The sequence below is a fragment of the Leptinotarsa decemlineata genome, unplaced genomic scaffold (genome assembly GCF_025532065.1).
Source record: "Leptinotarsa decemlineata unplaced genomic scaffold, Ldec_3_MD MMD2_tig00026347_RagTag_RagTag, whole genome shotgun sequence".
Lineage (NCBI taxonomy): Eukaryota > Metazoa > Arthropoda > Insecta > Coleoptera > Chrysomelidae > Leptinotarsa > Leptinotarsa decemlineata.
In genome coordinates, this window is record NW_027412698.1 from 100694 (window position 1) to 110454 (window position 9761).

Genomic DNA, 9761 nt, shown 5'->3' on the forward strand with positions numbered 1-9761 from the left:
TTGACCTGAAAAACACTTATTATTTCTAAACACTCATTATTTCTAGATAAAATGTAAATCACGAATTTGAAAATATAATTTTATTATTGAATATTAAATTTAATTTTATTGTAATACTCCATGATCTCAATACTCCTAGGCTTAAGTTAAATATACCCTTTTCCACACACAGGGGAAACCCTCGTGGAATCTTCTTATATTTATTCATAATTACTTAATTGTTTCACTTGTATATGGAAACTTGCCGTCGAAATAAATGTTATTATTATTATTATTGATATACGCAGTGCTGCCACACTGTGTGGTTTCCAGGATAATCTGACGAAGGCCCTGAAAGACAAGTTCGTCATAGGATTGGCTCCTGGGAAAATCCTGGATCGTTTGTGCGAAGAAGATGACTTCAAGACAATTGACGAATTGTTTACGCTAGGTCAAAAAACCGAAAACCAAGTCACAGATCGAATTAGTTACATCGACTTCATTTCTTCAAGTGCAAAGCTCCAGCGGAGTGGTCAGACGCAGCCAAATCGCAGAAATCGAAATGGATCAACTGTCAATTCAACTGTAAATCGACGTCATGAACCGCATCAGCGCTCTGACGTTGGTAAACGTCTTTCCTATCAAAATGGTGGAGGTAAACAACAGCATCAACGAATCAGACATTGTCGAGGTTTTAACAAAAATTGTTACCATTGCGGAAGCAAACATGCTGGAAGTTGTTATTACAAAAATGCTAAATTCAACATATGCAATAAAAATGGCCTCATAGCCAAAGTTTGTTATAAAAAAAAAACATGTAAACTTTATAGAAAATTTGGAACCACAGGTGAGATCAGATGAAGAAAGCTTGAATGATGAAAATATTTTTGACTTATTTTACCCTAGCACAGGAGAAATTAATAAGTATGATTTCAACGTAACCATTTTGGTTGAAAATGTAAAATTTAGTATCTTATGTGATAGTGTTTCTGCCATTTCAGCTATAAACAGCAATACATATGAAAAATATTTTTCCAATTATAGATTAAATATAGATAGCACGTTGCTCGGAATTAAAATGGAGTAATTTTTGAATATGATGGATTTTATTTGCCAAATGTTCATTTCAAAAATGAAACAAAACGGGTCAAGTTATATGTTGTTCGCAACGGTGGTACTGACATATTGGGCAGATACTGGATGGAAACATTTAACGTAAGGATCAATTTGATAAATTTTTTATCAATTAATAATGAAGTAAACAAAGTAATAACATCATTTCCTGATTTGTTTTCTGATAGGTTGGGTAAATATAAATACTCTAGAGTAACTTTAGAATTGAAAGAGGATGCAAAGCCTGTATTTTGTAAGCACAGAAATGTTCCATTTGCATATAAAGAAGCACTTACTTCTGAATTAGTATAACTTGAAACAGAGGGTGTTATCAGTCCTATTGAAACTAGTGAATGGGCTACACCAATGGTAATTGTAATGAAGTCTGATACAACTTTGCGAGTTTGTGGCGGTTACAAAATCACAGTAAATAAATATTTAAAAAACTTCAAGTATCCTTTCCCAAGAATCGATGAATTTTTTTCTAAATTGAGCAAAGGCCAACATTTTTCAAAAATTGATCTCAGAAGTGATTATAATCAGATTGAACTTGATGAAGATACCTCATAAATATTAACATGGAATACACAACCGAGTTTTATATAAAGTAAATCGGATGCCACATGGAATTACCCCAGCAACTAGCATCTTTCAAAAAGGCGTGGACCAAGTAGTGAACTTTATTGATGACATTGTTGATGGAAGCAAAATTTACAATAATATCATATGGCATCCCCGATTTCAAAATCAGACCTGTGGGAGAAATTTCTTTGAAATGAAGTGTAAAAGATATTTGTGAATATTTATCATTCGTGGTGGTAGATAGTGAAACTCAGATGCCTTTGTTAGGGATGAAAGGATGTTCAGCACTAAACTTAATTAGGAATTTCGACTCGGCACTTGGTTAAACCAGAACGCATTTTGAGGAGACCACTGTGCCACCTATCGTATTTATGAAGAGATGGAGACGAGAAAATACTGTTAAACATGTCCATTTTGTTATGTAGCGTATCCTTGTAGTCAGTTCAAATGTTACCTAACCTTAATCATCAATTATTTGAATCAAATAAATAAAAAAACATTCTTGAAAATAGCCAAAACAAATTTCCACATGAATGCGCATGAGCAACGGAAACAGTTCTCAACAGTTCAGCCTCTAGAGCAAGAACGATTCGGGACGGTTCAAGACAGTTTAGGATCATTTCGCAGTCGAAACCAGAAAAGACGATTCATCAATCCGAACTTATCCTTATTAAACCAGAACGATCTATATCAACTGCGTATGATCCTGACGTCCTAGAACCAGAATTTCGTAGAACCGGAATAAACCTGATATGCAACATGAGCATTTTTTTATTCCGACAGCCAACGAAATTGCTAGCAAACTTACAAACAACAAATCTCTTTTTACAGTTTTAGACATGAAAGATGGCTATTTTCAGATAATATTTAATGACCAGTCATTTAAGTATTCTACCTTTGGTCCACCCTTTGGCAGCTACCAGTTTTGTCGTCTTCCATGCCAGTCATATGTAAATGCCATTAGTGATATGCCAAGACCTAGAAATGAAACAGATTTATTAGGATTGCTTGGTATGGCCAAGTTTTTATCAAAATGTGTCCCAAATATGTCCAAAGTTACTGCCCCACTACGAAACTTAACAGGACAAGACGTTGAATGAGATTGAGTAAGAGATCACGAGGAATCGTTATCACAATTTGAACACTTGTTAACAAAAGCCCCTGTCCTTGCATACTTTGATCCATCTTTGCCCATTGAAATTGAAACAGATTCTTCAAAATATGGTATTGGGTCATGTTTACTTCAAAACGGGCATCCAGTAGTTTTGCCTTTAGAAGTATGACCAAAAGTAAATTCAAATAAACACAGATTGAGAAAGAATTATTAGCAATTTTGTTTAGTTGTCAAAAGTTTCACTAATTCATATATGGAGTACAAAATGTGAAAGTTTATTTAGATCATAAAGTTTACCATCTCTATCACCCAGAATCCAACGTATGCTATTAGAACTGCTTAGATATAATCTTATAGTCACTTATAAGCCAGGCAAGTATTTGTACATTGCGGACACATTATCTCGTGCCTTTCTAACTAATTTCGAGCCAACAGAAAACTTCAACTACATAATTACTTGCCAATGTCAGAACCAAAAAATGTTCTGTTTAGAGAAATGACAAAAAAAGATGATCAATTGCAAACTATCATGAATTTTATACAGACAGGATGACCAGTTTCTAGAAAGAAAGTGCCATTACCCGTTATTAATTGTTATAAGCTTAGAGATGAGTTGTCGATATCAGACTTAGTATTCTTCAATCATAAGCTAATTGTTCCTGAGAGTTTAAGAATATAAAATGTTAGATGAACTTCATGAAGGACATTTGGGAAAAAAGTGAAAGCTCGTGCTAGGCAAATTTTGGCTTCTTGTGAGTCAAGAAAATGAAAATTATATTGAAAGATGCAGAATTTGCGAAAAACATGCTCGAAAAAAAAGCAAAGAAAAATTAAAATCTCATCCCATTCCTGGAAGTCCTTGGAAACGTATTGGAACAGATATTTTCTCTAAGGGAAATAAGTCTTACCTTGTTATCATGGATGCCTATTCAAATTGGTTAGAGCCTATGTCTATGAAAAATAAATCAACTTCTTAGGTCAGGGGTCGGCAACCTGCGGCTCGCGAGCCACATGCGGCTCTTTTGATGTCAAGTTGTGGCTCTTCAATTTCATGCGCAAATATTAATAATTATATTATTTTATTTTTAAAACTCATAAAAATATTATACTGAAAAAAAAAGTTTTAAATTTAAATTAAATTTATTCTATTCAAAGTTTTAAATAGGATAAAAACAGTCACCAGAGAACAGTGAGAATAAGTGGGGTAGAGAGTTTACGGACGGTTGATTGCCCGCTTTGGCAACACTGTTCTGTTTGTTTAGTAGGTTAAAAACACTCAACAGAGAACAAGACAGTGTGAATAAGTGGGGGTGAGAAGAACTATGTGAGACAAGAAACCATTTCAAGAATTATCTTCTTCTCTTTATGTGAGACAAGAAAGAGACATATTTAAATGAAAGATTTTTTAACTTTGATTGGTGCGCTGTTTAAATACAACTTGAATATTAGATAAGAGAGTGAAACGGTAAGGCGCTGCGGTTTGTTAAAAGAGAAAAGAAACTGTGTACTTCAACGCTCTTTGTCAGAGTCAGAACTCTCTCAGAATCAATAGGTAAATATTTTCATAGCTATAGTACTATTGTGTTCTGTTTGTTTCATGTTGGTATGATACTTCTATATAACCCCCCCCCCCGTTTATAACGCTTTCCCGGATATAGTGCTGTTTTTCTTTATCCCAGAATCATTTTTATTGAATTTCATTGACAATTTTTTCGTTATTACACTTTGCTTGCTAAAATGGAACTTGGTTTAGCAACAATATATTGTAATTCATCGCTAAACATTCTCTTATTAATTTTATTTCCAATTTTATACTGTAATAATTATGCAGTTCTTCAAGTTTGTTTTTCTTTACAAATTCCTTTCAATGTTCGACAACTTAACTAATTCAATGGATGTAACGTGATTTTCAAAGGTCCTTTTTTTCTCAGAACCCATTAAACGGGGAAAGCTTTCCGGTTTTTTTTTTGCTCTAGTTTCCATCACTTAATTTTCTTATGTATTGGTTTCGTTTCCTGTTGTTGTTTCTTAAGAGTTAACACACGTAAAACATTTTTCAACGTGAAAACCGTTCGAGAGTTTTAAATTTTGAACCTGTTTTCGCGGTGGCTTCAACAACGCGAAAATCATACAGTTAAAGAAAAAATGAAAATCATCTACGATTACAATAGCATGATTTTAAATTAAAATGATTTTGCGCCATTCATTGAAAAGGATTTATTTTTTAAATCTTTTATAAATTGTCCATTTTGTAAAATGATGTTAATTACTTTTGTTCAAACAAAATAATTTTATCTGTTTCAAACCATTCATTTTTAACACACAAATCACCGTGATTTTTGTTCTGTGGCTTGAGAATGATTTCTGTGAATATCAGATTCACAATTTGTGCACTATGCAACGTGTTTATCGATGATGTATATTGTCAAATATAAAATTTCCCGTTTATAACACTTTTACGGTTAAAACGCGTGTTCTCTACTCGCCAAGAGAAGCGTTATAAAGACGCTTTACTGTATATGAATATGATTTATATGTGTTGAGCTTTCGGTAGCGAGGAAGCAAATATACTTCTATGGTTAATTTAAAAAAATGAATTTGTCTGGAGGTACACTACTTGTGCATACGCTTTAACGTTTAACAAAGTTCACTTCTTTACACATTAGCAATTAACGAAATTAAATATTTAATTAAAGGTTTATTAACCCCATTTTAGATAGCTGAAAAAATTTTAAAATCTTTATTTCAGCTCCGCCATCAGAATGGCATCTGATAAAAAGAAGAGACGAACTGAAGAAGAAAATAGAGCATTTAATCAGGATTGGACAGAGCAGTTTGCGTTCATATGCAACACAGATGGCCTTCCGACTTGTCTGATTTGCCAAGAAAAACTTGCACACAATAAGAAGTCAAATTTGGAGAGACACTTCACTACAAAACATACCCAATTCGCTGCCAAATAACCATCCGGTGACACACGAAAAAAAGCTGTTAAAGAGCTTCAAAAACAAAAACAGCAGTCGAGTTCTATGCTAAGTAACTGGGCGCAATCTTTGAATAATGTAAACCTGGCAAGCTTCGCAATATAACTACAAATTGCAAAAAGAGGGAAACCATTCACAGATGGTGAGTACGTCAAAGATTGTTTCATACGTGGAGCTGAAGAACTGTTTCGTGATTTCAAAAACAAAACCGAAATCATGAAGAAAATTAAAGATATGCCATTATCTGCTAAAACAGTACAAGATAGAACTTCAAAAATGTCTTCAAATATAACACACATGCAAGTGGAAGACATTCAACTGGTTTCTGCTTTATCAATTGCTATTGATGAGTCTTGCGACATAAAAGACACGGCACAAGTTACCCTTTTCGTCAGGTATATGTCGTCCCAAGGTCCAAAAGAAGAACTGCTAGGATTGCTGCCGCTCTCAGGGCAAACTCGTGGAGAAGATATAGCAAATGCTGTGCAAAAATGCCTGGAAGACTATGAAATCGATATAAATAAAATCGTTTCCATAGCAACTGACGGAGCCAGAAGTATGACAGGAATACATAGAGGGGTAACAACGATTCTTCGGCAAAAAATAAACCACGAAATTTTAACGTTTCACTGCATAATTCATCAAGAGGCGCTTTATGCCCAAACATTCCCGACTGAAATGGTTGAGGTCATGAACTTGGTTATTAAGATCGTTAACAGCATTTTGGCAAAAGCACTCTACCATCGCCAGTTTCAGGAATTTCTTGAAGAAATAGAAAGCCAGTATTCTGATCTACTTCTGCACAATAAAGTGCGATGGCTTTCCAAGGGTAACGTATTGAAACGTTTTGCTTCTTGCTTGACTGAAATAAAAATTTTCTTCGATGAAAAAGGCATTGTCCATCCCGAATTGAAAAAAGACAAATGGCTGCAAAAATTCTACTTCATGGTGGATATCACAATGAAACTAAACGAGCTAAATGTCAAACTGCAAGGAAAGGGAAACCCAGCCTATGCCTTGCTTGAAGAAGTGGTTTGCTTTGAAAATAAATTACTTCTTTTCATCGAAGACATGGAGAGTGGAAAATTACTTCATTTCGAAAATCTGAAACAATATCGCGATGAAAACAATGCAACTATTGACACAAATTACTTCAGCATTACTATAAATAAAATGAAGGATGGATTCGCTGAGAGATTTGAGCAATTTAAAACCAACGCAATTACTCTGGCGTTCATAGTAAATCCTCTCACCACAAATTTAAAGGAGATCAATATTGAGCCATTTGGGATTGATGCTGGTTCGTTTCAAATGCAATTGTTGGATTTGAAAACCAAACATTTGTGGAGTGGAAAGTTCACAGAACTCAAGAGCAAATTAGAAGAGTTGGAGGTCCAGAAAAGCATGCACATTACGCAGCATAAGTGGACAGCTCTAAAAGAAATGCCGCGAGTTGAGGCACTCGTATTTGATGCATGGAATAGTCTCCAAGAATGCTTCAGTGAGGTGAAGAAGTTGGCATTTGGCGTGCTGACAATCTTCGGGTCAACATATTCGTGCGAGCAAGCGTTCTCTTGCATGAATAAAATAAAAAGTAAAACAAGAAGCCAGCGAACAAATAAAAATTTAGAGGCGTGCTTGAAACTAAAAACAACAAGCTATGAGCCAGATTTACCAAAACTTTCAAAAGGCATGCAAGGCCAATGCTCCCATTGATGAAAAACTTGTAAATGTTATACAATGGTTATAGTTATGTACAATAGTTATATAAATGTTTTGTGCGATTCATTTGTATGTTTTTATGTGAATAAATATTATTTCATATTTAAAGCTATTTATTTTAAATAAAAAATCAAATTTATCTACCTAATCCTAATCAAATACCATAATATTGAAACAAAAATGTTAGTGGCTCTTTGAAAACTGGGAAATTTTGTAATTTGTAACTTTTGGCTCTTCCGTCTCAAAAGGTTGCCGACCCCTGCCTTAGGTGATAAGAAAATGAAAAATATTTTTTCTATGTTTGACTACCCAGATAAAGTTGTGTGTGATAATGTACCCTTCAATATCTTAATTTTCAAAGAATTTGGAATGCAGTGGAATTTTGTGGAATTTTTCGAAGCCCAAATTATCCATGATCGAACAGATTAGCGAAGAAATCTGTAAATATTATGAAAAAATGCTTAAAAAATCGTTTGAAGAAGGCAAATATATATTTGAGGCATTATCGCAATATCAGAATACCCCTCTTAAGTACATAGGTTATTCCTCTGCACAATTATCAATGAGTCGAATGTGTAAAACTAACTTACCAACTTCAGCTGACTTGTTAAAACCATAGTTATATAACAACGTCAATGATAGACTTTGTTTAAGACAACAATATAATGAAAAATATTATAATAAGACTGCCAGAGATCTTCAACCCTTGAAACCTGGTCAAAATGTAACTGTATTCAACCATATAAATAAAGAATAGAAACCAGGAATGATAGTACAATTAACTTAAAAACCAAAGTCGTATAAGGTTTTTGAAAAACATGGTAATATAATAATAAGAAACAGATTCGATCTTAGAGAGTCCGTAAATAAGTATCATCCTGTAGTGACTGGGTCTAACATTGTAAATAGTGACTCAAAACAAGCATATCGATACCCGAAGTGATGAGGTAGGGGAAAGTCCTTCGAGAAGGGCTGCACCTATGATTTCCAGGAAAGTGAAGAAAGCGAAAATAATATTTTATCATCAAAAGTGAAGAAGAGATTACCAAAAACGTACACTAGAGATTGGAAAAACTCAGTGGACCTCACCTGTAACTTTCCGTAATTTTCCCCAATTTGTCAGCCCTAGGCAAACGCCTCAGATTCCAGAAGACCCTGTGGAATGATTTCAATTATTTTTCGATCTGACAGTTCTCAACTTCCTAACATAGATGACTAACTCATATGGAAACGAAAGGGGACCCATACAATATGATTATAAAATTTGGTGTCCATATGAAACACTTGGTTCACAAACACTCATTTAGTTCGAACATTTTCAAGGAAAATTTAAAAAATATTTTACAGCTACTAACCCCGATATGAAACCAGGATCTTTTCGAAAACCTGTGAAGAAGAGGAAAAATCATAAGATGCTTAAAAAAATTGAATAGAACTGGCCGATACTTGATGAAAATCCATATTAGTTTTTTTGCTTAAAAAAAAGATTAATTGGGAGTTGGGGAATGACTGAAGGTAACCTCTTGAGAGTTTTGCCAAAAGATGTACCATTCAAGATGTTTAGTGATGGGTTTTTTTCATCACCGAAATTGATTAATCGTTTACAAGAATAAGGTATCGGATACACTGGTACAATGAAATATAATGGAATCGAGAAATGTTCTGCAATAGCAACATCTCGCTAGATAGAAAAGCAGCCCAGAGGATGTTATGATTTTTGCACCAATGTGAAGAATAATATGACCATAACAAGTTGGGGCGATAATAAAATCGTACTGATTGTTAGTATGTGCGATTCAACAGGCCTTGAAGGTCATGTAGACATATGGGTAGCGTCTGAAAAGAAGATTTCTGTTACCCGATCATTTGTTGTCTCTCAATATAACACAACACAAACTCTTTATTGAGGGAGCCTTTAGAAATGAAACTGAAATGAACCAAATACTGGAAAAACAAGAAATGATAATATCCGAGCTCAAGGCACAAATAGAAATCCTTAAAAAAGAACTTGGGAAAAAAACAGGCCAAAAAACAGCATAGGTACTCAAACAGTTACAAATTGTAGAAACATTTATAAACAAACCCAAACTGATTCATCACTATGTGATACCAGTGGCGTAGGTAAAATTATAAAAACATTTTCTGTGGACACTACACAGGATGGAAATGGAAATGAGAATATAAGGACGAAGCAGAAAAATCTATTTATTAGTGATCATACTGCTAATATATCGGGTAACAACGAAAAAGAAACAATAAAAAAATTA

At 34.1% G+C, this 9761-nt stretch overlaps 1 long non-coding RNA gene across 1 annotated transcript; it reads right to left on the reverse strand.

Moving 5' to 3' along the window:
- Positions 1 to 1882: 1882 nt before the first annotated feature.
- LOC141486103 (uncharacterized) lies at positions 1883 to 9449 on the reverse strand. The gene is made up of 3 exons (XR_012467649.1): positions 9353 to 9449; positions 8584 to 8649; positions 1883 to 2652 (listed from the first exon to the last, which is right to left on the reverse strand). It is a non-coding gene; the product is annotated as an uncharacterized lncRNA (long non-coding RNA).
- Between the last annotated feature and the right edge of the window lie 312 nt (positions 9450 to 9761).